General features: G+C 35.2%; 1 long non-coding RNA gene across 2 annotated transcripts in view; it reads right to left on the bottom strand.

Moving 5' to 3' along the window:
- LOC106674248 overlaps window positions 1-26,362 on the bottom strand; it is a 162,067-nt gene that overhangs the window by 39,109 nt on the left and 96,596 nt on the right. Inside the window, exon 1 of one of the 2 annotated variants that reach the window (XR_001341488.2) lies at window positions 5,764-6,111. The exons of the other annotated variant lie outside the window; for it this stretch is intronic. This is a non-coding gene — a long non-coding RNA (uncharacterized LOC106674248). Of the gene's footprint in view, window positions 1-5,763; window positions 6,112-26,362 lie in introns of those variants that run through there. 2 annotated transcript variants of the gene reach the window in all.

Genomic DNA, 26,362 nt, shown 5'->3' with positions numbered 1-26,362 from the left:
CGGGACTCTGATTATTACAGACGTCTAAACGTTCCTTGCACAAATGTCGATTTGGGAGGCTGAGGAAAACGTTCTTTACTACATCCTATGGACTGATGAATCCAACTTCACCTCTAATGGCATAAATCGTTGGAATTTTCGAACGCGGGCAGAGGAAAATCCGAGAATTTCTTACTCTTGTCAACATCAGGTTGTTCACAGTATCAACATTTGGTGTGGCCTTCTCGGAAATAAACGAATTGGGCCTTATTTCTACGAAAATTATTTAAATGGTGCTCAGTTCCTTAACTGTTTGAGGGAGTGTGTGGTGTTTAGTGACCATTAATTAATGATTATTTGGAAATCGTGAGATGCGGTTTGGTATGACGTAGGTTTTAGAAAAACATTTCTTTATCGTGCCAACGTTTCGATCTTTTTTATTTATTTATTTAGAAATCGTGAGATGCGGTCTGGTGTGATGTAGGTTTCAGAAAAACATTTTCTTTCTCGTGCCAACGTTTTGATCTTTATTTAGTGGTCGTGAGATGCGGTCTGGTATGACGTAGGTTTTAGAAAAACATATTCTTTATCGTGCCAACGTTTCGATCTTTATTGAACACATCTTCAGGGCCTGGGTTTTATAAACATTGTTTAAATTATACAAATAATGAATTCATACAATGATAGAAATTCTAGACTCTCAAAGTATTTGTGATTGAGTCTAAAAATCATTTGGTTTGCTTTTTATTAATCACATTTCATGTTCGAACTGCTTGCTTTGCGTACGTATGTCTACTGAACCTAAGGTCTAAGAGAAGATTAACGAAGTAGAGTTTTGTGTCAAATGGAATCTAAAAATTAATCTCTGCAAATCCGAAATTCTAGAAGGGGAGGAAAATTGGGAAGAAAAGAAAGATGGACATTGTGGGACGAAAGTATGTCGTTAACACTTATAAATATTTACGGGTGACACTTCTTAACTCAGTTTTAGAAATTACCTGAAGGAAAAATTAAATACTGTCAAGTCTCATGTCTACATATGAGAATTTTATTAAGAAGCGTGAAGTTTTATTACCTAGCAGGGTGTCCTTTTTAGATGCCCCGGCTGAATTTATCTCGAACCTATGATGCTATCAAAAAACAAAACATAAGACTTTAATAGTTTTTGTTGAATATTTTTTGTCTAGTTTTAAATTTATGCCTTTTTTTGGAGGAAAATTATACAGGGTACCTCAGGCCCAGTTGAATTTCAAAAATTCAAATACGTCCCTATATATCCTGACACATCATTTAAAAAAAAATTACGGTGAAAACAATGGCGCAATTGGACTTTAAATTAAATCAAAATATGACAAAGTCATGGTAAAAAGTTTTAGAAAAAATAAGGGTTTTAGTTTTTACAAAAAATAAATACTCCGGACTTACAATTTTAAGTCGTGTCGCTGTCTTCTTGTCCAGGGACTTCAGGGCTCTGCTTATGACAGGCGTCTAACGTTCATTGCACAAATGTCGATTTGGGAGGCTGAAGAAAATGTTCTTCCATACATAAAAATTTATACAGGGTACCTCGGGTTGAACATAAAAATTTTAAATAAAGCTATATACATCCTGACATATTATTTTAAAGGTCTTTTTACGCTGAATACCATAGCCCACTCGGATTTCAAATCGATCAAAAGTTTGAGAAAAAAATTGTCATTTATTAATCACATTTCATGTTCGAACTCCCTGCATTGCCTAAGGATGCAAAGTCTTTTTGACCATTCTTCAACACTGCTCAGAGCGATCGAACCAGGGGATGATGGATTGACAAGCATTTTCTACCCATTGCCGCAGTTCTTCAACTGAGGTTGCTGGGCTTTGATTGACGTGTACATGGATAAAAAATAGTCAAGTCACCTATCCCGGAATTGACGATTCAAATAACGTCTCATCTGGATGGAATTGTGTGCGAGGCATCCATCAAGCTGGAGAATCATTCTTTGTCTTGGAGAAGAAAATCATCTAATAGAGTGGTAAACCCTCGCTCAAAAAATTGAGGAACTGAGCATCATACAAATTATTTTCGTAGAAGGCTCAGTTAATTTATTTCTGATAGGTCCACACCAAACGTTGATACTGTGAACCACCTGATGATGACAAGAGTAAGAAATTCTCGGATTTTACTCTGCCCACGTTCGAAAATTCCAACGATTTAGTATGCCATTATAGGTGAACTTGGATTCATCAGTCCATAGGATGTATGGGCGAACGTTTTCTTCATCCTCTTAAATCGACTTTTGTTCAAGGAACGTCAAAATGAGAGTCCCGAAGTCCACGGACAAGATGAGAGCGATACGGCTTAAAATTTCACAGATTCGAAGAACACCTCTAATTTTATTTACTTTATTTACTCTTATTTGTACGTCTTATTTTATGTTTGACTTATTTACATATTATGTTGTATTAAATCAACCACATCTGCATGCTTTAATGGACCATGACAATATAAATAACAAATAAAATTGTACCCTGGTTAGAAGGCCCAGTTGAATATTCCTAGGATATTTAACGTTATCGAAAAACCAAAAAATACATTTTTAATATTTTTTAGACTAATTTTAAATTTTTGTTAAAATATTTGTTTTCAGGATGCTTCAGAACTGTAGAACTTTGAAATTTTAAATGAGAACGTATACCTTTTATACCTTCAGTTTTTAAAGGATTTTTTTATACTGAAAATATTGGCCCAATCAGATTTTAAATTGGCAAAAGAAAAACAAAGTTATGGCAAATAATGTGATAAGAAATATCTTAATTTTGTTTTTATTATTATTTTCAATAAGAAATTTATTAAATTTAATAAAAATTATGCCCTTTATTTTTAAATAGATCATTGTCAACAACAATGTCCCGTGAAAGACACAAAATTACAAGACAAAAAAGTCGTATCTAGCCGAAGATCGTGGGTTCGAATCCCGCTCGTGACACTGACTTTTTTATCTCAACTAAAAACTATAATTAATTGAAATAAATAACATAATATTTTAATGGAGCGTGAACAGATTGAAGTGGGTTCGCAACTTTTCTGTTAATAATCTTTTTTTTTTTTTAAAGGTACTGTGTATTTTTGACACAACATAACGAACAACAAACAGAACACAGTTCAAAAGACCCATCGACATCACATCCCAATAAATTCATAAAACCGACGCACCAAAACAGCAAATGAAAATACTTAACAATATAAAACGAAATTTAAGATATTTCTTTTCAATTTCCGTGCTTTAACTTTATTATTCTTTGACAAATTTAAAATCTGAATGCGCTATTTTAACTTTAATAATTAATTTATAATTAAAAAATGAATTGTATAAAATTAAATGTAAACATAACCTTTTAAGTTGAGAATTGTTTTCAAATATAAAATGGATTCTTATATAAAATATCACAATAATTAAAATTAAAATTAAAATTTTATAAGATTAAATATAAAAATACTTTTTTATTATTTCGATATAAAAAAATGAAATATTTATTTTATATTCACAAAACTGAAATTATATAAAATTACATATAAAAGATTCTTCTTTTACATTAGGAATTTTTTCAAATATAAAATAAATTCTTATATAAGAATCACAAGAAAATTAAAATTAACATTAAACCAAATAAAATTAACTTTTATAGGACATGAAATGACATTAGCCGTTAAAACGCGCATAAAAATTTATAATAATAATAAACTTTTATAAGATTAAATATACATACTTTTTATTATTTTGATATTAAAAAATGAAATATTTATTTATATTCACAAAACTGGAATTAGATTCTTATTTTAAGTTAAGAATTTTTTCAAATATGAAATAGATTCTTATATAAAATATCACAAGAAAATTAATTGAAATTTTATAAAATTTAATATAGACATACTTTTTATTATTTTGATATTAAAAAATGAAATTTTTTTTTATTAACAAAACTGGAATTATATAAAATTACATATAAAAATAAAAGATTCTTCTTTTACGTTAGGAATTTTTTCAAATATAAACTGGATTCTTATATAAAATACTACAAGAAAATTAAATATAATTATAATTAGGTTATATAAAAGCAAATGATTTTTCTAGTAATTCGATATTTAAAAAAATGATTGGTTAAAATAATTATTTTATATTTAAAAAAAATCTCATATTGAAAGAAGAATCGTTTTTATATTTAATTTTATATAAATTTTAATTTTAATTAATTTTCATACGGTTTTTATAGATCAATTATTTTATATTAAAAAATCTGTAATTAATAAAATTTCATGTTTTTATATTGAATTTTATATAATTTAATTTTAATACTGTGTAATTATTATTATTATTATTAATTTTTAAGGGCGTTTTAACGGCTAAGGTCATTTCACGCCCTAACATCCAAACCTTCTATCTAAAAAAGTTTTTAGTTTTTTCTATCTTAGGTTAGCTATTTATCTTCTGAGTGCTATAACTAAGTGTAATTAATTTTAACATTGTGGTATTATTTTCAAAGAACAAATATTTCATATAGAAAAATCTGTAATTAATCAAAGAAGAATCCTGTTTTTAAATTTAATTTTTATATAAATTGTAATTCTGATTGTCATTAATTTTCATATGGTTTTTAAGAAATCAATTCTTTTATATTAAAAAATCAGTAATTAATAAAAGAAGAATCAAGTTTTATATTTAATTTTTATTTAGAAATCGTGAGATGCGGTCTGGTGTGATGTAGGTTTCAGAAAAACATTTTCTTTATCGTGCCAACGTTTCGATCTTTATTGAGATCATCTNTGTCGTTTTAATAAATTTATTAATTATTCCGAAATCGTTTAGGTTTCAGAAAAACATTTTCTTTATCGTGCCAACGTTTCGATCTTTATTGAGATCATCTTCAGGGCTCAAAGTGTTTGTCTTCTGTGTAAATGTGTCATTCTTGCGTGTCGTGTCGAGAGTGTTTATATTTAATTATATAACTTAATTTAACTACTAATTGAAATTAATGTTCACATCGTTTTTAAAAGATCAATTATTTTATATAAAAAATCTCTTTTCAAAACAAAAGGAATCATGTTTTCAATTTAATTTTATATAAATTTTAATTCTAATTGTCATTAATTTTCATATAGTTTTTAAGTTAAAGACATTTGTTTTTGTATTTAATTACATATCATTTTTAATTTTAATTGTAATTATTATTCGTATAAGAGTCCAATTATTATTAGTTCTTAACAATTCACTAGTTTCAGTGGTCCGCTTGACCAATTAATATATTACAAACCTTAATTAATATATTTCACTTAATTAAGGTTTTTAATTGAGATAAAAAGATAATTTAGTTGAGTTCACGATAGCTCAAGTGGTAGAGCAGCGGCGTATCTAGCCGAAGGTCGTGGGTTCGAGTCCCGCTAGTGACACTGACTTTTTTATCTCAACTAAAAACCTTAATTAATTGAAATGTTCTTAACAATTTTCAAATATACAAGAATTTTGTTTTATATTCTGTTATTTCGTACATCTCCACTTGTGATTTTTAATGTTTATAAGAAATTGTTAATTTGAAGTTAAAAGATTAATTTGATGTTAGAAAGGGTTGATATGACATTTAAAAAAAATATTTTTTTGGTTGTGTTGTAGTTGTGAAGATGAACGCCGGAAAACTTCAGAAGATATAAGTTGTCTTTGTAAGCTTGATTTGTTTACCCCCCCCCCCAGGAGTAAAGAGATATCCAAGAAGTGAAAGGTTTCTTAGACGAATAAAACAGCTATTTACCTGACTAATGGAGGAAATTTTATCGCGTGACATCCTGGTGACTCGTAAAGGGCATGAGGACGACGAGCAGTCGATTACAGAAAACGATACAGGAAGGGAAGAGTGCTCACCTCTCGCCTGCGGGCCCCAACCCTCGACTGACCCCCGGTTCCCAGGATCCGGTTCCGGCAATTTTTCCTCCTGAAACAAAAGCTTCCCCGGCCCCTCGGACCATTGTCTTACTGACCCTGTCCACACAGGAACCGGTTCACCACCTGTGACTCCCCTTCATTTGCATATTTCAATTAGGCCGGATTTTTTCTCCTTTTTCCTCTCCTAGGAGCTCTTCTTTTGTCATCCCTAACGGACACGGGCAGATATCGGGGAGATGGTTATTGTCCGTGGGTTCGGCGCTGGGGCTTTGCCGGAGGGTTATCGCCACAAGGACTTGGGCCTGTCTTTCACCCAAGAACAGATATTCGTAACTCGTATTTTTTTTCATCAACTGGGAATTAATATAAATAGAACAATGTAAAACTAAATATAAAACCATGCAATTTAGCACTGCACGCAGTTGATAGCGTTATTAACAATCCTTTTTTAAAAGATAGTTCCTACTCACAGTAAGTTGTTTTGCAACGATCCGGATTTCGATTTTAGACCTAAAATTGTTCATAATAAAAAGCCTAATAGAAATACACGTATATAGAAAACCCACAACTACAGACACTGTACCAGCGGATTCTTCCCACCCATGGTCCCAAAAGGCTGCTGTTTCATTTGGCTCATAGACCGGACGTTAAAACTTCCATTAACACCTGCTAACTATAAAAAAGAATTAGAAACTATTAAAACCTTAACAAAAAAACATATATAGGTATAGGTATAAAGAAATATTTATTGATAGGTTGCCAGTTAAAAAAATAAAAATTAACTTTAAACGAATCAACAATAGGACTCAGCCACCCCACCACAAATGAATCATTAGTTGTTTGCCATACATTGGTGAATTATCGGAAAAAGTTAGTAAAATTTTTAAACAAGAAGGTTTTAGAATAGCTTTTAGAAGTACGGGTTCACTTAAAAAGAGCCTCTCAAAACCTAAAGACAAGGTAGACAAGGCAAAAAGCGGGGTTTACCAACTCAATTGTAATGATTCCTATATTAAATATATCAGGACAAAGCGGTAGAGAAATAAAAACGAGTAAAAGAACACTTGCCTAAATCAAGCAAATTTTCGGATTTTAAGGACCATCGAAAAGAACCAAAGAAAATTTCAATTCAAATTTAAATACAAGAGTGTTACATAGTTTCGACAAACGTCAAAAGCTAGATTGGTTTGAGAAATTTGAAATAAAAAAATATAAAATTGAACATGGTGATAAATGCATTAATAATACAATTATTTAGAAATCGTGAGATGCGGTCTGGTTGTGATGTAGGTTTCAGAAAAACATTTTCTTTATCGTGCCAACGTTTCGATCTTTATTGAGATCATCTTCAGGGCCTGGGATTTCCAAACATTGTTTACATTTAACAAATACGTTTTGGATGTGGAAAAGTGAATTTATACAATGCAAAATATATTTTTTATATATTCAATCAAAGTATTTCTACTCACTCAAAGTGTTTGTCTTCTGTGCAATTGTGCCATTCTTGCGTATCGTGTTGAGAGTGAGATTTTGCTGTTTTGTGCTGTTTGTAAAAAATGTTTGTAAATCCCAGGCCCTGAAGATGATCTCAATAAAGATCGAAACATTGGCACGTTAAAGAAAATGTTTTTCTGAAACCTACATCACACCAGACCGCATCTCACGATTTTTAAATAATTATCGATTAACGGTCACTAATCACCACACATTAATAATATAACAGATTTTGATCTACCTCCCATTTTGAATATGTACATAAATAATATCAAACGTCCAAATATTTAACTCACTCCATCATTTATTATTTTTATTAATTTGCGTTATTAACATCCCCATGAAAGGTAACTGTAATTGCAAAACGACTTAACGATGAAATTAAATAGAAAAAAAATTGGCTTCTGTTACAGGTGGAAGATAAATATTTCCAAATGCGAAGGAATCCTGTTTTTAAAGATGCAATTACCGCAAATGGAATCCCTATCCCATGGTCCAAAAAGATCACATACCTAGGATTAATTATGGACAAAAAAACTAAATTTTGGCCCTTATATAGAAAACAGGTTTAATAAAGTAAAAATAGCTATCAGACTACTTTTCCTGCTACTCTCAACAGAATCTGGAATGTCCTCTTGTAACAAGCGACTCTTATACAAATGCAATTGTATGCCTACCCAGTATGGAGTTTTACATGCAAACTAATACAAAGAAAATACAAATAACTCAAAATAAATTTCTAAGGATATTGACCTCCTCCGCCAGATGGACCTAGGTCAATTGCATGATAAAGCCGAAAGATTTTGGATACACGAGGCAATAAAACAAAATTTTTCGTAAGCTCGCCGTAAGTAAAAATTCCATTGACAATTAGGACGTGGAGATACCGTGGAAACACAAAACTATTTTATTGAACCATAATGAACATAGTGTTAAAACTAATATTTTAATAATATTTAAAATACTGAATAATTTATATACATAGTAGTTTAATCTATTTATTTATCTATACAGGGTGTTCAGATATTCGTGTTACAAACTTTTCCAGTTGATTCTACATTCAAAATGGAACGAAAACGTGCTAATTACTAATTATTCAGAAATCGTGAGATGCGGTCTGGTGTGACGTAGGTTTTGAAAAACGTTTTCTTTATCGTGCCAATGTTTTGATCTTTATTTGGAGGTCGTGAGATGCAATGTGGTGTGACGTAGGTTTGGAAAAACATTTTCTTTATTGTGCCAACGTTTCGATCTTTATTTGGAGATCGTGAGAAGCGGTCTGGTGTGAATGTTGAAAAACTTACTATGGTGATTCTAAACAATTTCCAAACCTAGAGACCAACCAATTTCAGAAAACGTACTCCATTTAATATCCTTTTCAGTGGTGCAATTGCTTTTTTAATTACTTTTTCAAAAATGAAGAAATTGAATTCAGGAGAATAATTCTCTAATCAATGTTGCAGTCGTGTTGGTAAAAAATGTAAACACTTGCACTATTTCGGTTTCGAACCTAAATTTAAAAAAATATATATATACAAATATATTCAAAATTTCCTTAAGTTTTTTCTAATCTTTCCACTTTACCGTTACACGTTTTTTTCGATTTTGGGCATTCAGCACCGTCACCTCAAAATTGTCTGAAAAAAGAAAGAAATCTTGCGCGCAGAGTTCTCATCCAGACACTAGCAGGCAAACATTCAAATAAGATATTTGTCCATATTTTAAAAGCTAAGCACGATCATTATTGGTTGTTTCAGAAATATTATTAAAAAAATCAGGGAAAAAATCCAGCCAATTTTGCCATTTTCCGGCTACCACATCGCCAAAAGATCCATCAGATAATGGGTAAGAAATAAGTCCTTGGGTCGATAAGGTACTCAATATTCTGCCATTGGACCTCTCACAAATCAGTACTAAATTCCTTGTCCAAAATTCCCAGAGCACCCAGATATTAGCTGTCGTGCTTAAGCATTCCTACACGCTCTCTATATAGAGCCAAGGAATTGCACCCTTTTCAATTAAGATATTGAGGAACCAAAGCAGTGTCCTTGTGTTAACCTCGTATGGTCGTTAATCGCATGAGGATTCTACGGGTCAGATCCTCCAAGGGCCATCTATCGACTATGGGACAGCATCTCTGCCTATCCGGCCCACCGGCTAGAAAAAATTCTACAGTGATATGGACGTTTAAATTGTTTCAAGATCTGTCAGGACATCCTTCATCTACCACTTGATGAAAGCTCGGACTTGATCCAGGAATGTTTAAAGTCCGAAAATCAACACCTAATTCAAAGCGCAATCATCAGAGGAAGAAGATGTCCTCCATTCTTCGATGAGTTCATTCGTGGTAATAGTTCATTAAACACCGATTTACCCCAACCATTCCTAAACATGGTGAATGAACGAAATATGGAGGTGTGTTGGATATATTTGAAATGTAAAGGGTGAAAGGTCAAAAAGAGTCTACGATCTTGCGCAGTACGGCCAATATTGGTCATCTCCGTTATTGACTAGATGGTCTGGAGCAGTTTTTAAGCTTAAGTCTTTTGACCAGATACCAACATTTTATTCTTCTTCGTGGCAATAACTTCACAAACCACAAAACGAATATAAAAATTGTGAACAAAAAAGAAAAATACGACTATCAGCAGTCGTAGTTATTTCGGGCGTACAAGTTAACGTTAAAGTATCCATTGTGAAGTTAAGTTAAACTACTGGAATGGCGGATGCCTACACGGCAAAGCCAAAACCAAAAAAAAGTTAAACTACTCGACAGTATTTTTTTATACTCAATTAAGGCCATGGTGTACCGGGATTCGAACCCAGAACCACAAGTGTGGCTAATATTCGTCCTATCGGCGGTAGTTTGGCGGTTACTCCTGGTCTCTGTATCCTCGTGTTTCGGTCTGTCGCATTTTTCGATGATCAGAAAAAGCAAAATCGTTTATCGTTAATTTCTTTACAGAATTTTTCTGTTTCCAGCAGATGGCATAGCACACCGCCTCTTTTCCACGAGTCCTTTGTTCGACGTCGGAATGTGTACGTTCCGCGTATCACCACGTCCTTCTGTTTGCCAATTGAAAATCAAAACTCACACATTGCCCGAAATTGATCAACAGGGTCGAATTATAAATTCCCCGCGGATCCGGCTGATAAGTGGAATTGGTAAAAGTGACATTATGACGAATTCGGCGTCAGAGGAAATTGACAATACGTTACGTCCGCTCTATTTTCAAACCGGTGATAAATGGGGATGCAAATAGTTGTTGCCGGCCGGTTGATTTGTCCTCTATTTATCCATCGTAGACTTCTATTAATGCCAACTGGGAATCCATCAGCGCAGTGTTCAATCTAAACAACAGTCCTGTTGACGCAATTTATGGCCTCTATCCCGCGAGTTAAAGCTCTTCGCAGTTAATCGAATCAACAAGTTACAACATATAAAATTGGAAAATGGGACCGATGTGCCATTCGAAAGATAATCGAGTCGTTCAGACTTACATGAAAACTTTTAACCCAGATCGGCTGTTCCAAAAAAGAATATTAAAACAATTACACACAGTATTTAATTATAACATGCTTTAATTTTACAAGTTTTGCACGGGATTGTCAAATAATTGATCAATAAGTCGGGCGTGTCTCAAATTTATATAAGAATTAAATAAGATCGGACATTTATTCTTAAAAATGGTGACTAAACGATCCCGAAAACACTATATACATTCTATAAATTCTCGATAGACTACAAAGGAAAATAAAAATTCAGGAGAACATCAGATACAATGATATAGTGTACAGATGGCTCAAAAATACACGAAGGAACCGACCAGATGCTTTTTCTACAAGCCCAAAACATAAGCCAATTTCATTAGGGGGGGTAGACCTTGTCTTTCAAGCTGGAATGGATGCCGTCAGTGCGTGTGCTTTGGAAAAATTTTAAAATAGGTTACACTGATCAATGTTATAAGAAGAGCCAAGCAGCCCTTAAAGCATTTTTTGTAAAAGAATCACATCAAAACTCAGTGAATGCATACGAAATATTCAAACCTGGGGAACATAATAACCTGATGACACCTTGGGTACTAGGGTACAAAAGGAATTTTGGCTAAAGAAAAAAGAAAACTTATCGAAAGAAGTAGCAATAACATTGACCTAGTAGTCCTTAGGAGAAGGATTGAGTCGATTGTACTAAACTAATGAACTAGGAAAGTAAAATAAGCCTGAAAGCCGCAGTGCTTGGTGAACACAACACCCCTACTTTCTAGTATCTCTATTCATGATCATCACCAAGAAAATATTGCATAAAAATAGCTACATTACTGTGACAATCAACAACTTTGAACAATTCATATTCAAATCTTTCTAGGGTTCCAAAGCAATCACTTTCCTTAATTTGCCGTGATTAAACGCAATTCGTTCATTATTGACAGATTGAAACGAACGAGGTGAAAATTTGATCCATAATCAAAGCATCCATCAACTCTTGAGCCGTTGAAAATCTTAAAAGAGGTTACACCGAAGAAAATAGACCTCATAAGAATTGGTATGTAAAAAAAATCAGATCAAAGTCAGGAAATGCATCTCCAAAACCTGACGAAACAAACCTGATTATATCTTCATTAACAGGACACAAAGGAATTTTGGATAACGAAAAGTACACACTGGTCAGAGGAGGATCTGCAAGACGTAGGCCCTGAACCTAATACGAGGATTGATCCAAATAAGACAAAAGAGAAGTGGATTAACTCTAGAGGTGACACAGTAAGCTTAGGTCAAAACAACCCTCAACAATACTGGCAAATTGACTGCTACAGTTAGAGAGGGCTAAACTCAGAGGAGTTGTCACTACCAGGTCACTGGCATCTGAGAAAACATCTTGATAACATGACCCTATTTGTAGGTTACGTGATGGTAAGGAAGGTACTGGACGCGAGTTTTTTTTTTATAAGCCAAAAACATAAGCGATCAAACTCATTACGGGGTCTTTCAAGCTGGAATGGATGCCATCAGTGCTTGTGCCTTGGAAAACCTTAAAAAAGGTTACACTGACAAAAATCCTCATAAGATCAAATAGCCAAGCAGCCCTAAAAGTATTTGCTTGTAAAAAAACACATCAAAAGTAGTCAGTGAATGCATTCAAAATCTCCAAAATATAAGGAGCAAAATAATTTGTTGATATCTTAGGTACCAGGACACAAAGGAATTTCTGAATCTATTCTTGGGATAACAAAAAAACAAACAGAATCCTCCATCACAGAATGGATCCAACAAAGGGAAAAGAGAAGTGGATAAACTTTAGAGGTGCTAGGCACAGGTAAGCATATGTTAAAACTAACTTCAACAAACTGCTACAGTTAAAGAGGGCTAAACTCATAGGAGTGATAAGACTAGATCACTGGCATCCGAGAAAACATGGGCATCTTCGTTGATTCATCTGTAGATTATGCAATGAAGATGAAGAAACTTCTTCCTATATCATCTATGATTGCGAAGCAACTGCTCAGTAGAGACATAACCTGGTATAGAAAGAAAAGGCAGGAAAAGGAGTCCTTAGGAGAAGGGTGGAGTCGATTGTATAAACCAAGGAACTAGGAAAGTCGAATAACCCTGAAGACTGCTGTGCTTGGTAAACTCAAAATCCCTACTTCCTAGTATCTATATTCAAGATCATCATCAAGAAAATATTGCATAAAAATAGCTACATTACTGTGATAATCTTTTGAATTATTTTTAACTTTTTTGACAAGGAATTTATAATCGCTAAGGTCTGGTTTATGATGAGCTTATCGAAAATTTATGTTTAGTAAAAATAGTAGTGTTTCAGTAGACATCATCTTGAAGTAGAACTTCGCAGTTTTATTGTGAGGCCCTGAATCTATTCTTCGGTTAACAAAACCAAACAGAATCCTTTATCACAAAATGGATCCAACAAAGGGAAAAGAGAAGTGGATAAACTCTAGAGGTGCTAGACATAGGTAAGCATATGTTGAAAGAAACCTCATCAAGACAGACAAACTGCTACAATTAAAAAGGGCTAAACTCAGAGGAGTGATAAGACTATTAACCTGTCATTGGCATCCGAAAAAACATTGACATTGATGATACCATCTGTACATTATGCAAGGATGATGAGGAATTTGCTACCGATGTCATCTTCGAATATGAAGCAACTGCTCATTGGAGACATAACCTGGGATAAAAAGAAAACTCAGCGAAAGGAGGACAGTCAATGACCTAGTGTTTCGTAATAGGAAGATCGAGTCGAAAATAAAACCCTCACTTCCCAGTATTCATCATCATCATTAAGATTTTGTGTTGTTATTGTAGTAGAGAAATAAAAATACCCGAGGGTAGCCGCGTGTCAAATTGTAATTTGTCATAGTCACTCTATTGCTTCAAAATTTCAAATTCTTTAGCTACATTTGAAGGGTCTGTCCTCTTGTCACCTATGGTGATCAGCTTTCGTAATGAATCTTTTTGTTACTTTTTTTTCTGGAATGAGCTCGGGTTCCCGTCCCGCCTCGGGAAGTATTTGTTTACAGTCCCTCAGATAGGAGGGTTGCCGGTTGACCAGGCTGAGGGGTGAAAACCGGTTCGCCGGACAGATGCTCGTCTGACCAGTCCGGTCACCTGCCCGAAATCCATTGTCCGGGAAATGTTACAACCCCTCTGATATTTTTATTTTCGTCCGGCGCATTGTTTCACGCCGTTTGTTAATTTCCGACCCTCTGAGGATCGGGGTCCTCGTACAGGAGGCGTTTCGCGTCCTTAAATCGAGTCGACCGAAGTAAGACGAGGTAGGACCTATCGATCTAATTCTGTCCGGTCTAGAAGAAAAATCAGTGCCCTCGAGGAAGGGTCGCTATGAAAAAGGGAGAGGGAAAGAATGGAAAGGGTGGCAAATGCGACCTAATGGAAATAGAAATTGGCAATCAGGGAACAAAAGCAGGGCGTATTCTTCAAGTAGAGCCGCCCCCAGCCGGCGAAACCCTTCCCACCGGCTCTCTTCTTAAAACTTTATTACCACGCTGAGGAGGAGGGACAGGAATATAAGCAATATGCGCCTCCGAGAGACGAGGGATGAATATAAAAAGAAGGCGTTAAATTTCTTGGTAATGACACATCGAGGGAGGGCGAGTCTTAAGCCTTTTGTTGTTTTTAATTCGAGTTGTCGCCGTCGTTTAGCATTAAGCTTGGGGGATCCGAAGAAAGGGGTGAATCACGACGCTCGTTATCCATAGAATTGAGACATTGCTATTTCCATGTTCAATCCACTCGGATAAACTTCGAACACGAACGATTATTGCAAAAACGATCGTATTCTTTCATTTTACACTATACACTCTCATGAGGCAGAAAGTCTGATTTTGCAAGCGAAAAATATTTTCCCTATATTTTATAGCTCTCAATTTTTTATAATCCTGAACTTCACAACGACCGCTATGAATTTAAATTATGACATTTCCTCCTGAGTTTGAAAAATGATAAACCTATAGTTTTCTTTTACTTTCCTCTTTATTTTGGCTGTCAGCTTCTTTTAGGCTTAGGGGGTTGTTTTATTTCAAGTGTTTCAGCAATAGAAAATTCACCCTTTTGCCAGCCAGATTTTCATTTTGCAAATAAAATTCGTTATTTTCAATTCCAATTCCCACTTTTACAAATCGAATGCATTATTTTGTAAATCAAATTTTGATAAAATAAATTCATTCTTTTACAAATTAAATTCACCCATTTGCAAATAAAATTCACAATTTTGAAACTTAATTCCACTCTCATAAATCATATTTTCTGTTTTGTAAATCAAATTCACCATTTTGAAAATAAAATTCACCATTTTGCAAATCAAATTCACCGTTTTGCAAATTAATTTCACTCTTTTATAGAAATATTCACACCTTTGTAAATAAAATTCATCATTGTTTAAATGCAGTTAATTTTTATAAACCAAATTCACGCGTTTGCGAATAAATTCACCATTTTGGAAATCAAATTCAACCTTTTGTAAACAAATTTCACACTTTTGCAAATCAAATTCACCATTTTACACATTAATTTCACTCTTTTATAGAAATATTCACACATTTGCAAATAAAATTCATCATTTTTTAAATTAAGTTCATTTTTACAAGCTAAATTCAAACGTTTGCGAATCAAATTCACCATTTTGGAAATCAAATTCAACCTTTTGTAAACAAAATTCACACTTTTGCAAATCAAATTCCCCATTTTGGAAATCAAATTTACCCTTTTGAAAACAAAATTCACCCTTTTGCAAATCAAATTCACCATTATGGAAAAAAATTTACCCTTTTGAAAACAGAATTCACCCTTTATGAAAATATTCACCCCTTTGCAAATAAAATTCTTCATTTTTTAAATTAAATTCATTATTTTACAAGCTAAATTCACCCGTTTGCAAATCAAATTCACAATTTCGCAAAGCATTCATTATTTTAAAAATCAAATCCACACTTTTGCGAATCAAATTCATTATTTTGCAAATCAAATTCACTTTTGAAAATTAAATTGATTATTTTTCAAATCAAATACACTTTTGAAAATTAAATTGATTATGTTCAAATCTAATTTACCTATTTGTAAATCAAATTCATTATTTTACATATGAAATTCTTTACTTTGTAAATCAAATTCATAATTTTTTAAATCAAATTCATCATTTTGTACACTTTTGCAAATCAAATTCAGGCCGTGGCCGATTGGTTAGATTCGTATTTGCCACATTAGCGGTCCTGGGTTCGAATCCGGGCAAGGTTAATTCAGCGTTCATATGTGACAGGCGAAATCTTCATCTGTTTAAAATTAGTTGTACGAAATTTTCTAAACTTTTTTCTTCAATTTTCATGTTTTAATGGTTATTCCTCCGATGCGAATTGGCTCCAATACAATGAGATTAAAATTTAATCCACCTTCGGGGGTGTTTTCAAATAATCACACAGTAAAATTACCAACTCGCCAATTAACTCCCAAATGAGTTTTTGCTTAATTCAAAAAAAAGGGACGGGCGCCGGCCAATCCTGTGACAATGGGCGTGATCAATTCAAAATTGACGTAAACCTAATTAAAAATAAATCACATCGTAAAACCCCCGATCGAGTTAAAACCGGGCCTCGATAAACGGGATACATATTTTCGAAACGTACCATAAACAAAGCATACACGCATCGTCGAATAAAAATAATTAGGACGGCGCAAATTATGTAAAACATCTCATTTGAAATCGACAAAATAATTATTTAATCCGTGGGCGGGCTGTTTTAATTATATATCTCCGATACGAGAGGAACAAATTAAAAACAGGAAACGGCCAATCAGAATGACATCGGTAAAGTGTTTTGAGGGAAAGATTCAAAAGCGGAATTTTATTGACAAATTGTCATAAATTATTCGATTCGCCGCACAATTAATTATCCCAATTCAGTGAAATCAATTAACAACAAAAGAATTCGGAGGGCTACTGGTTGAGGTCCATATAAATAAAAATTGCATGTTTAAAAATCCCTTTTTAATTTTTCATCAGTAAGCATATTTTTTTGCCAAAAGTAATAATAATTTACTATTGGCCTGCATTGAAAAATTAATAATTTTGTGTGAAAAACTGGAGTTGAGTTTACGGAGTATATAATTTTTATAACGTATAAAAATAGTTAAATTTAAAGTTACGCTTTCTGCCAACTTGACTACTGTTATACACAAATGGTTATAAAAATTATTAAATCCATTATATTTCATGGTCCGATTGACCAAATAACTTGTTTCAGTTAATTAATCTTTATTTAAGGTATTGGTTGAGATAAAAAAGTTAGAGACACGAGCGGGATTCGAACCCAAGACCTTCGGCTCAATACACCCCCTCCAACCACTTAGCTATCGAAACTAAATACGCCGCCTCCCTTACGTCGTCACGATAGCTCAAGTGTTAGAGCAGCGGCGTATTGAGCCGAAGGTCGTGGGTTCGAATCCCGCTCGTGACACTAACTTTTTCACTTCAACCAATACCTTACATAAAGATTAATTTATAAAAATTATTGTTTTAATTTTAGGCAAAATGAAATTAATATTTTTGTAATAGCTAGTGTTATCACTTGGTAATTCAAGTGTTTATAAATGTTTATTAATATTATTGTGTCAACCGTGTATGGCCTATTCTCAATCGGATAAGGATGTTTCCTTGTTTCCGGCTCAACTTCTCGGCGGGCTATCTACGAATCGCGCTCTTGACGCGCAAAAGCCTCTCGAACGATCCGGCCCACTGACGCTCCATCTTTCTTTTATCATGTTCTATTGTCTATTATTATTATTATTATTACTATTGCATATTATTTTATGTAATGAAGGCCAATCCCATTTGTATGTCACAGACTGTAACAGGTTAAAATAAATGAATTAATTAATATATAATTTAATTTCGGAGAAACCAAGTTTAAGTGATTTTTCAATGTGGGATAGATATGAAATTTCGCTTGGGATCTCTGTTAGGAAGTTGTAGGACTATTTAGAATTTTAAACGAAACCGGCTCATTTTAATTTTACTATGTTTTTCCACCTTTTAGAATTCAGTTTAACAGAACTGTTAGAGTCGAGTTGATTGGATTGGTTGCGGGCCGAAGATAAGTAGAACGTCTTTGTTAACTTAGTAGAAGTTGGCCGAGCCTTGTTAAATCAAAAGCAGCGGAACTGAGAAGGCAATCTGTTGAATTTTTCATTTTATATTTCAGGAAGTAGGTTGGAGAAAGGAGGTCCGAAGGGGGTTCGGAGGAGATTGCAATTTCCAGATGGTAAAAAAGAACAAAGGGAAATAAAATGGCGGAGCAAAGAAAGCGAAGCTTCAGAAAGTAAAGGGAAATAAGAGTCTGAAGGGTGCGGCGGGCCGGGTAGGGGTGGGTGGATGGTTTCCTTTTTATTGCTTTTTTACCCCTTTCTCAAGGGGAGCTGTTGAGTCCAGAAACTCATCTCGTTATATTATATTAAAGTTCTCGCGACGGGCATTTCTTTCCAATAAACAAAAGGATTCGCCATTATCTTTTAAAACCCTTTATCCATTTTTCTATTCGGAATATTCTTGACAGTAAAAAAGAGAAACGGCTGTTGAAATAAACAACGGCTGAGGCCGCAAAGACGGAAAAACACCCCAAGGGCTTTAACTGAAGGGGTTCGGACTCGAGCTTTTATTTAATTACCATATTTAATTAAAAGGAGCGTATATCAATATTAATATTTCTTCTCTACGATTCGGAAGACTCAAAAAACCCATTTTAAACAATGTAAATTAATTGTTTAATTTCCTCCCTCGTTTCCTGGCTTTATTCAATTTTCCCCCTTTTCAGAAGCTTCCCTCGTTTTTTTATTTTATTTATTTCTGGAATTAACAATTCTCCTGATAATTTATTTCCAGGGACATTCCTAGCCTCGACATTATACAGCCTGGGCGTTTGCTTGATGAAAAATAGGAAAACCGGGTCATGTACGGCAGGCCGGACTACTACAAATTTTATATTTTGAATTGTTCGCAGTTTTATTGTGAGAATGAGTCATCGAGGTCACCGTCAAGTGGATATCGCAGAAGCAGTTGGCGTTTCTCAAAGCGTGCTCTCTATTTCAATCTCCAAAACCTAAGTGCAAAATAACTTAGGTACCAGGACATAAAGGAATTTTCGGTAACGAAAAATACACACTGGCAAGAAGAGGAGTTAAAAGACCATACAGGCCTTGAACTCTTGGAATGGATCCAAAAAAGACAAAAGGGGAAGTGGATAAACTCTAGAGGTGCTAGACACAGGTAGGCTTATGTTAAAACTAACCTCATCAAGGCAGTCAAACTGCCACTGTTAAAGAGGTATGATAAGACTATTAACCGCTCAGTGGCACCTGAGCAAACATGGGAATTTCATTAATAAACACATCTGTAGAAAGAAGAAACTTCAAACGACATTATCTTCGATTGCGAAGCAACTGCTTAATAGAAACACCTGGTATAGAAAGAAGCAGGGAAAGGAGTAGCAAGGACAGTCAATGACTTAGTTGTCCTTAAGAGAAGTCGATTGTGGAAACCAAGGAACGAGGAAAGTAAAATAAGCCTGAAGACTGCTGTACTTGGTGAACACAAAGCCCCCCTACTTTCTAGTATCTATATTCATGATGATCATCAAGAAAATATTGCTTAAAAATAGCTACATTACTGTGATAATCTTTTCATTTATTTTTACCTTTAGAGGTGATAGGCACAGGTATGCATATGTTAAAACTAACCTCAACAAGACAGACAAACTGCTATAGTAAACAGGGTTAAACTCAGAGGAGTGATAAGACTAGATCACTGGCATCCGAAAAAACATGGGCATCTTCATTGATTCATCTGTAGATTATGCAATGAAGAAGAAGAAACTTCTTCCTACATCACCTTCGATTGCGAAGCAACTGCTCAATAAAGACATAACCTGGTTTAGAAAGAAAAGTCAGGAAAAGGAGTAGCAAGGACAGTCAATGACCTAGTAGTCCTTAGGAGAAGGGTGGAGTCGATTGTATAAACCAAGGAACTAGGAAATCGAATAACCATGAAGACTGCTGTGCTTGGTGAACACAAAGCCCCTACTTCCTTGTATTCAAGATCATCATCAAGAAAATATTCCATAAAAATAGCTACATTATTATCATAATCTTTTCATTTACTTTTTTGTAAAGGAATTTATGATTGCCAGGCTAAAGAAAACCTTGTGGAGTACTGTCCATACTTATGGACCGATAACCCACGTTCACCTTTAATGGCATACCAAACCGTTGGAATTTTCGAACGCGGACAGAGGAAAAATCCGAGAATTTCGTACTCGTCATCAGGTGGTTCACAGTATCAACGTTGGTGTGGACGTCTCGGAAATAAATTAATTGGGTTTTGTTTCTACGAAAATAGTTTAAATGGTGCTCAGTTCATCAATTTTTAAGGGAGGTTTTACCAACACTATTAGATGATAATCCTCTGCAACGACAAAGAATGATTCTCCAGTTTGATGGATGCCCCGCACAAAATTCTTTCCAGGCGAGACAGGTGAGTTCAGGATAGGTGGATATGACCTCATGGGCCGATCTGTTGACCTCGGTCACCCGATTTACCTATGATTATTTTCTATGGGGCCATTTAAAAAACGGTTTCTACGCCGATCAAAACCCAGCAATCCCATTGAAGAAATGCGGTCAAGGGTAGAAAATGCTTGTCAATCCATCTCCCCTGACTCTATAACTCTGAGCACCGGTGAAAAATGGTTAAAAAACGCAAATCTTTGCATCTTCAGGCAAGGCGGCAGTTCGAACATGACATCGCAAACCAAATTACAGGTCATTTTTCAAACCTTATGTCATAACTTTGTCTTTTTTGACTAATTTAAATTGCACCATTGATTTTAGCATGAAAAATCTTTTGAAACGATGTGTTAAGTTGTTTAAGGACATATTTGAAATTTTGAAGTTGAATTGGTCCTGAGGAACCCTGACAAACTTTTCTCCAAAGAAAGGTAAACATTTGAAACTAGGCTAAAAAAGATTAAACAGTTTTTTTTATAGCTTCATTGGTTCAAGAGAAATTCAGCCGGGCCATCTAAAAAAGACACCCTGTATGTATTGACCATAGATAATCGACGATATTCTCAAGGGAAAATAACTTTCTTTCCAAATGCATAGTTACTGGAAATTAGAAGAAAGAAATTAACAAAAGTAAATAAATACAACAAGCATAAAGAAGATTTTAAACGAGATAAAAATCGAAAAGGGTAGATTGAGAATCGGGTGTCGGGCAGGGAATATATCGAGGTAATATTTTGTCCCTTGAACAACGACAACAGAGGCTTTAAAGAGCCGCTATTAGCTGCTCGGGGACCGAGACAAAAACTCACTGGCGATAAAGATTAGCCCATTATTTTCTTATGTCGCCTCTCCCCCGGTTTTCCCTTTGCTCGACAACCCTCCTCTATAGGATGAGGGATGTCTGAGGCTTTCCGTCCCGGCTAAAAACGCTTCAATGATACAATGAACTTTGAATTATTGTAGATGAACACTTTTGAGAAAAGAAGGGGGTGACCAAGTTACTGTCTGAGCAAACAGTTTGTTTAAGTACAAACAAAGCGAAATCTTTCTTGTCATACTGAAGAGCTAAACTGCCTATTTTCATAAATGATTTTCGAATAAAATTCCGTTCAATACCGGTATTCTAAATATACAGTTAAAATACCAAAAAATTATGTTTCAACGTCCACTAATTGCGCAATAAATGAACGAAGGGTTGAGGGCTTATACATAATTTGTAATTTAAAATGTGAAAATGATTAATCCATTAAGTATAATTGAGGGTCATGTTTTTTCCATATACACGACTATAATTTAAATGTTTTATTTTAATCTGAAGCCGCAAACACAGAATTGCGATAAACATGAGTACAAATTTATGTTAAATTTTAATTATCGCCTTCGCGTTTATAGTTTATAAGTTGTGTGTATTGGGTCGTTAATTTATAACAGTTATTCGAGAGTTAAGCAACGTAACACAGCGGTTGTTAGACCCATAGCCAATCAGTGGTTTGGTGGACTAAGACATAAGCTAAGGGTAGTCCATCCTCTGTACTGCTTAGAGGCTGTTGAACATCACTGGTGCCATGAGAACAACCCCCACGGCTTCCCTGGAAGTCCTTCTGAATCTACCACCACTACACATCTTTATCCAGGTTGAGGCCGGAGCCACAATTCATAGGCTACAGCGACAGGCTCCAATAGCTTACATAATAAGAAGCAATTAAAGCTTCGAGGGGTGCTTCAGCTAGACAGAACTCTGGGGATGCCTGACAAAAAACTTCTAATCAAAATACCTTGTAGAACAGACTGGAAGAAAGGGATCCCATTTCATGCCGACGATATCTGGTTTACAGATGGCGTATACGGGTCAGGAGCTGGCATTTGTGGAAATAAACCAAGGACTAGAATTCATATAAGACTTGGACAATATGACACCGTCTTTCAAGCGGAAAAGTGGTTATTGATCAGATTCATTAAATGAAGATGATGCTGCTGATTACGAGAAGTGAAAGGATCGGTGTTGGAGGGAAGAATTGCCGTGTCGTCACCAAAAGTAAGGATAGGTATGTGAAGGTTGGACATACTACCTGTACATATCTGATAAAGGACAGGTGTTCCAGGATGCTATAAGGAAAGAACAGTTCTCTCGATAACAAGGAAATACCGGTCATCGACGTAGGTAGGATATGATAACAGTTTGATGGGAGGATGTCCTGGAGGAGCGACAGTATGGATGGGCAATTTTAACGTCCGTCTTTAACCGTTTAGCCATACTTGACTTTTTGATTCTCAAATGAGAGATGACGCACCTCCGCTCTCGACTGTATGTTACAGCCGGAAGCGTTGGTGTAGAAGCTGTCCCAGCCCCGAGAGGCCAGACGAACCTCAGTCCCCGCTTACAAAATACAAATACAAACAATACAACAAAATACAATAAATACATTAGCCTGGTTTCCCGCGCACTCCGTAGATAGAGAAGGCCACTCTATCTCCCAGTGTATTTGGGCTCCTCCAGCGTAAGAACTTCCGGATCCGCTCTCTCCGCGGTTTTGTTTAAAGTGGAATTGCTAACCACCCTCTACAGGAGACTGCCTTTGCTAAAGGATCGGATGGTGTAGGCACCACCGACCATTATCCGTTCCCATCCGCCATTTCTCATGCATTCGAGGGACTCCGTGAGCGTAGTCAGAGAGTCCACAACCCTGTAGCCTTCGATCCCGTGAGGCCGGGTTTGTAACGAACGTCATACCCAAGTGCTTGGGCGGAGGTCGCAGATAGAAGAACAGCCTCTTCTCTAAGTTCCCGCTAGGAGCATCACCACTAACCACTACGAGTCCGTTCCCATTGTAGCAGGGGCTGGACTTTGTAACATTTCCGCTACCCCGTAGTACAGATGGTTAGACATCCTCCCCCGTGTATGCAGACAGGATCTGGTACCCAACTGTCGTGTGTCTCTGATAAAGCACCCGGCGTCCACTGCTTACCCGGAGACCGACACGAATCCAGCTTGTGCTTTAGAGAGGTTGCCACTCCCTCAAGGCCGCACCATTATTTTGTGCCTGGATACCCCTTTGTAACCAAGGTTTGGGGGAGGTCTCAAGGAAGCATGCCGAAAGACCTGGATTGAGAAAAGGAAGTGAACGAGGGCACGAGTCTTGTCCTTGTCCACACTATACCACCCGTTGTCGTAGTTCCACATTAAGTGGGCTATTGCTCCCCTGGGTGGATAAAAGAGACAAGATGGCCGTTCAAACGTCGAACGAGTCGACACCATCCCGGTCAGTCATCTCGAGGGACGAATCCGAGATTGTGTGATCTCCCGGCATCTCGGATTAAAGTTGTTCATTCTCAGGTATCCATTCTCCAGATTGGCGCATTCAGGGTTGGCTTGGATGGACACCCGATCAAAGGCCTAAGTCATACCAAGAAATACACCCGAACAGTACTGCCCCAGCACCAGGGAGGAAGGGCTGATATCTGCAACGCTGTCTGGTGGAATGGCGGCTTTGGAATTCAAACTGTCAAGCATGATATTTTGAGATTTCAGGATGGTTTTAGAAAATGTCACTCTAGGATTTTCATTTAATATGAAAATTCGGTTATTTTCGGTTTGGGTATCTTCGAATGATGGAGTGTTTCCAAAAAAATGGGAAGTAAGTTGTGCAAAACATCCTAAAAATATAAAGTTTTATTAAAATAATTTGCAATTAAAATAAATAAATCAGTTCTTATAGTATTTCAGTAATTCTTTTGTATTTATTGCCAAATTTTATTGCCTTGGTAAGCAAGGAGTTATCTATTTTTAATTTTAATACGTTAAAAACAATTATTCAGAAATCGTGAGATGTAGGTTTCAGAAAAACATTTTCTTTATCGTGCCAACGTTTCGATCTTTAATGAGATCATCTTCAGGGACACGATTTCTGAATAATCATCGACTAACGGTCACTAATCACCACACATTAAAAACAATATACAAACTATAAAAGCAATTAGAAACTAGTGCATGTATTGATATTTCTTTGAATATTTATGACATAAAAAGTATCAAAATATGATAAACCATATGAAGTCTAGTATGTACTCTATTATACGTGGATAATATACCTATTTATTTAAAAGTAACATGAGTTTTTTTTTAAAAAGAATTTCCATGTTATCGCACTCCAGGGGTTGATAAATGCACGATGAACTGGAGATTTGAATATGTAAGCAGTGCTCGTTTTTAAAACGGTTTTAAGGCTCTTTTAACCCACCCTTTTCATATCGAAAGGCTAAAATGAAGAAAGTAATAAAAGGCGGGAGCAATTTTTGCCGGGATATCCCTTGCTCATGAGACCAGAAAAAGAGTTATTGCACTCCTTTAAACGGCCCCTCCCACCAAAAAACGCCCCAATTTACATTACAATTTTTGAAATATATTTCACGATCGTAGAATTTTTTTTCGTATCTTTATCGAAGTTTCTAAGTTAAGAAGAAACGACGTGTCAGCCCGGCGTGACATCATCAACTTAACTAAATGGACATTTTATTGGATAATTTGGATAATCTTCTTCCGCCTCCGCCCCTTCGGTGGAAAGACAAAAGATGAACGACTTTGGGGAGGGCAAATATCCCAGGCCCCCGTCTCCCTTTAAAGGGACAACTTTTAATTTATAAAGCTCAAGTCCCAAGGCGCCGTTTGGAACGTTTCTTAAGCTATGCCTTAATGATTTAGGGAGGCCTCCTTTTTCATTCCTGTAAATAAACCGATTTCAGGGCCGAATATATTCGCATGACTGGAGTTTTTTTTGGACGTGTTTTCTTGGGTTAAATTTGGTGATTCTTTCACCACAAGAAATACACCAAAAAAGTCTAGTTTACGTTTTGACTTGAATCATCAGATCTGGATGGTCCGGAATCGATTGGTGCAATACCAAAAGCCAAAATATGCTATGAATAGATATTTCTAGTATGCAAATATACAGGTCATATCGAGTTGTTTCACATGGAATGTCCGTTTCCAAGGTAAAGGTTTTTTTAAGTAAAATTACTATATAAAAACAAAATCATTTTATTTGAAGTATTTAGCTACATTTTCTACACATTTTTCCAAGTTGATTAACTTTTTTATGTTTTATGTCGGAACTGAAGAATTTTGAGTTTTGAAATGAAACAAAATCTGAACTCGCTTTTTAGACTTGAACGCCATTTTCAAAAATGTTTCCTTTGACGAAGTTATCTAAATAACTAAATAGGTGATTTTACCTGGTCTGTCGGAGACAAGTCTGACAAGGTGGATGCTGAAGAGTCAAGCTATTTAAATTTGTTTACAGTACGTTTTGAAACATGAGGGTGCGTGGAGGGGTATAGGACCTTTCCGATAGATGGAGGTTGATTTTTCAGCAATTTATGCATTTCGTAAATTTCCTTGCAGTACGATGTAGAGGTAATGGTCTTACCACCATTCTGCTTATGTAAATAATTCTAGCCATGGACCGCATATTGATCATACGTTTTCTTGGATGTAAATTTCGTTTTGGCATGTGTCCTGGTCTTTCGTCGATTTTTAACCACTGCCCTGACCGACGCTGATGATGTAATCTATTTTTCATCGTGATTATTCTTTCAAGTTATAAAATACAATATATATTAAAAAAAAAATCTTATAAAATTGTCGTGGTGGGATCAGGACAGTTGTTTCAGGTCTTTGAGATGAAATAAAAATAACCACAGCAATTAAATACAAAAGAACACCTTTTTTTTCTATTTTTTGAAAAAATAAAAATGAACAAAACAGAATAAATTCCCTTTTTAAAAAATTAAAATAAAATAATACAAATAAGTATCTACCTTTGAATAAAATAGTTTTTACTTTTATATGTATATATATATATATCACTTGGTAATTCAAGTGTTTA

Source organism: Cimex lectularius, unplaced genomic scaffold, assembly GCF_000648675.2.
Source record: "Cimex lectularius strain Harlan isolate CLEC.00 unplaced genomic scaffold, Clec_2.1 scaffold126, whole genome shotgun sequence".
Taxonomy (NCBI): domain Eukaryota; kingdom Metazoa; phylum Arthropoda; class Insecta; order Hemiptera; family Cimicidae; genus Cimex; species Cimex lectularius.
Note: the sequence above shows the minus strand (reverse complement) of the source record. Positions and strands in the feature narration are given on the sequence as shown.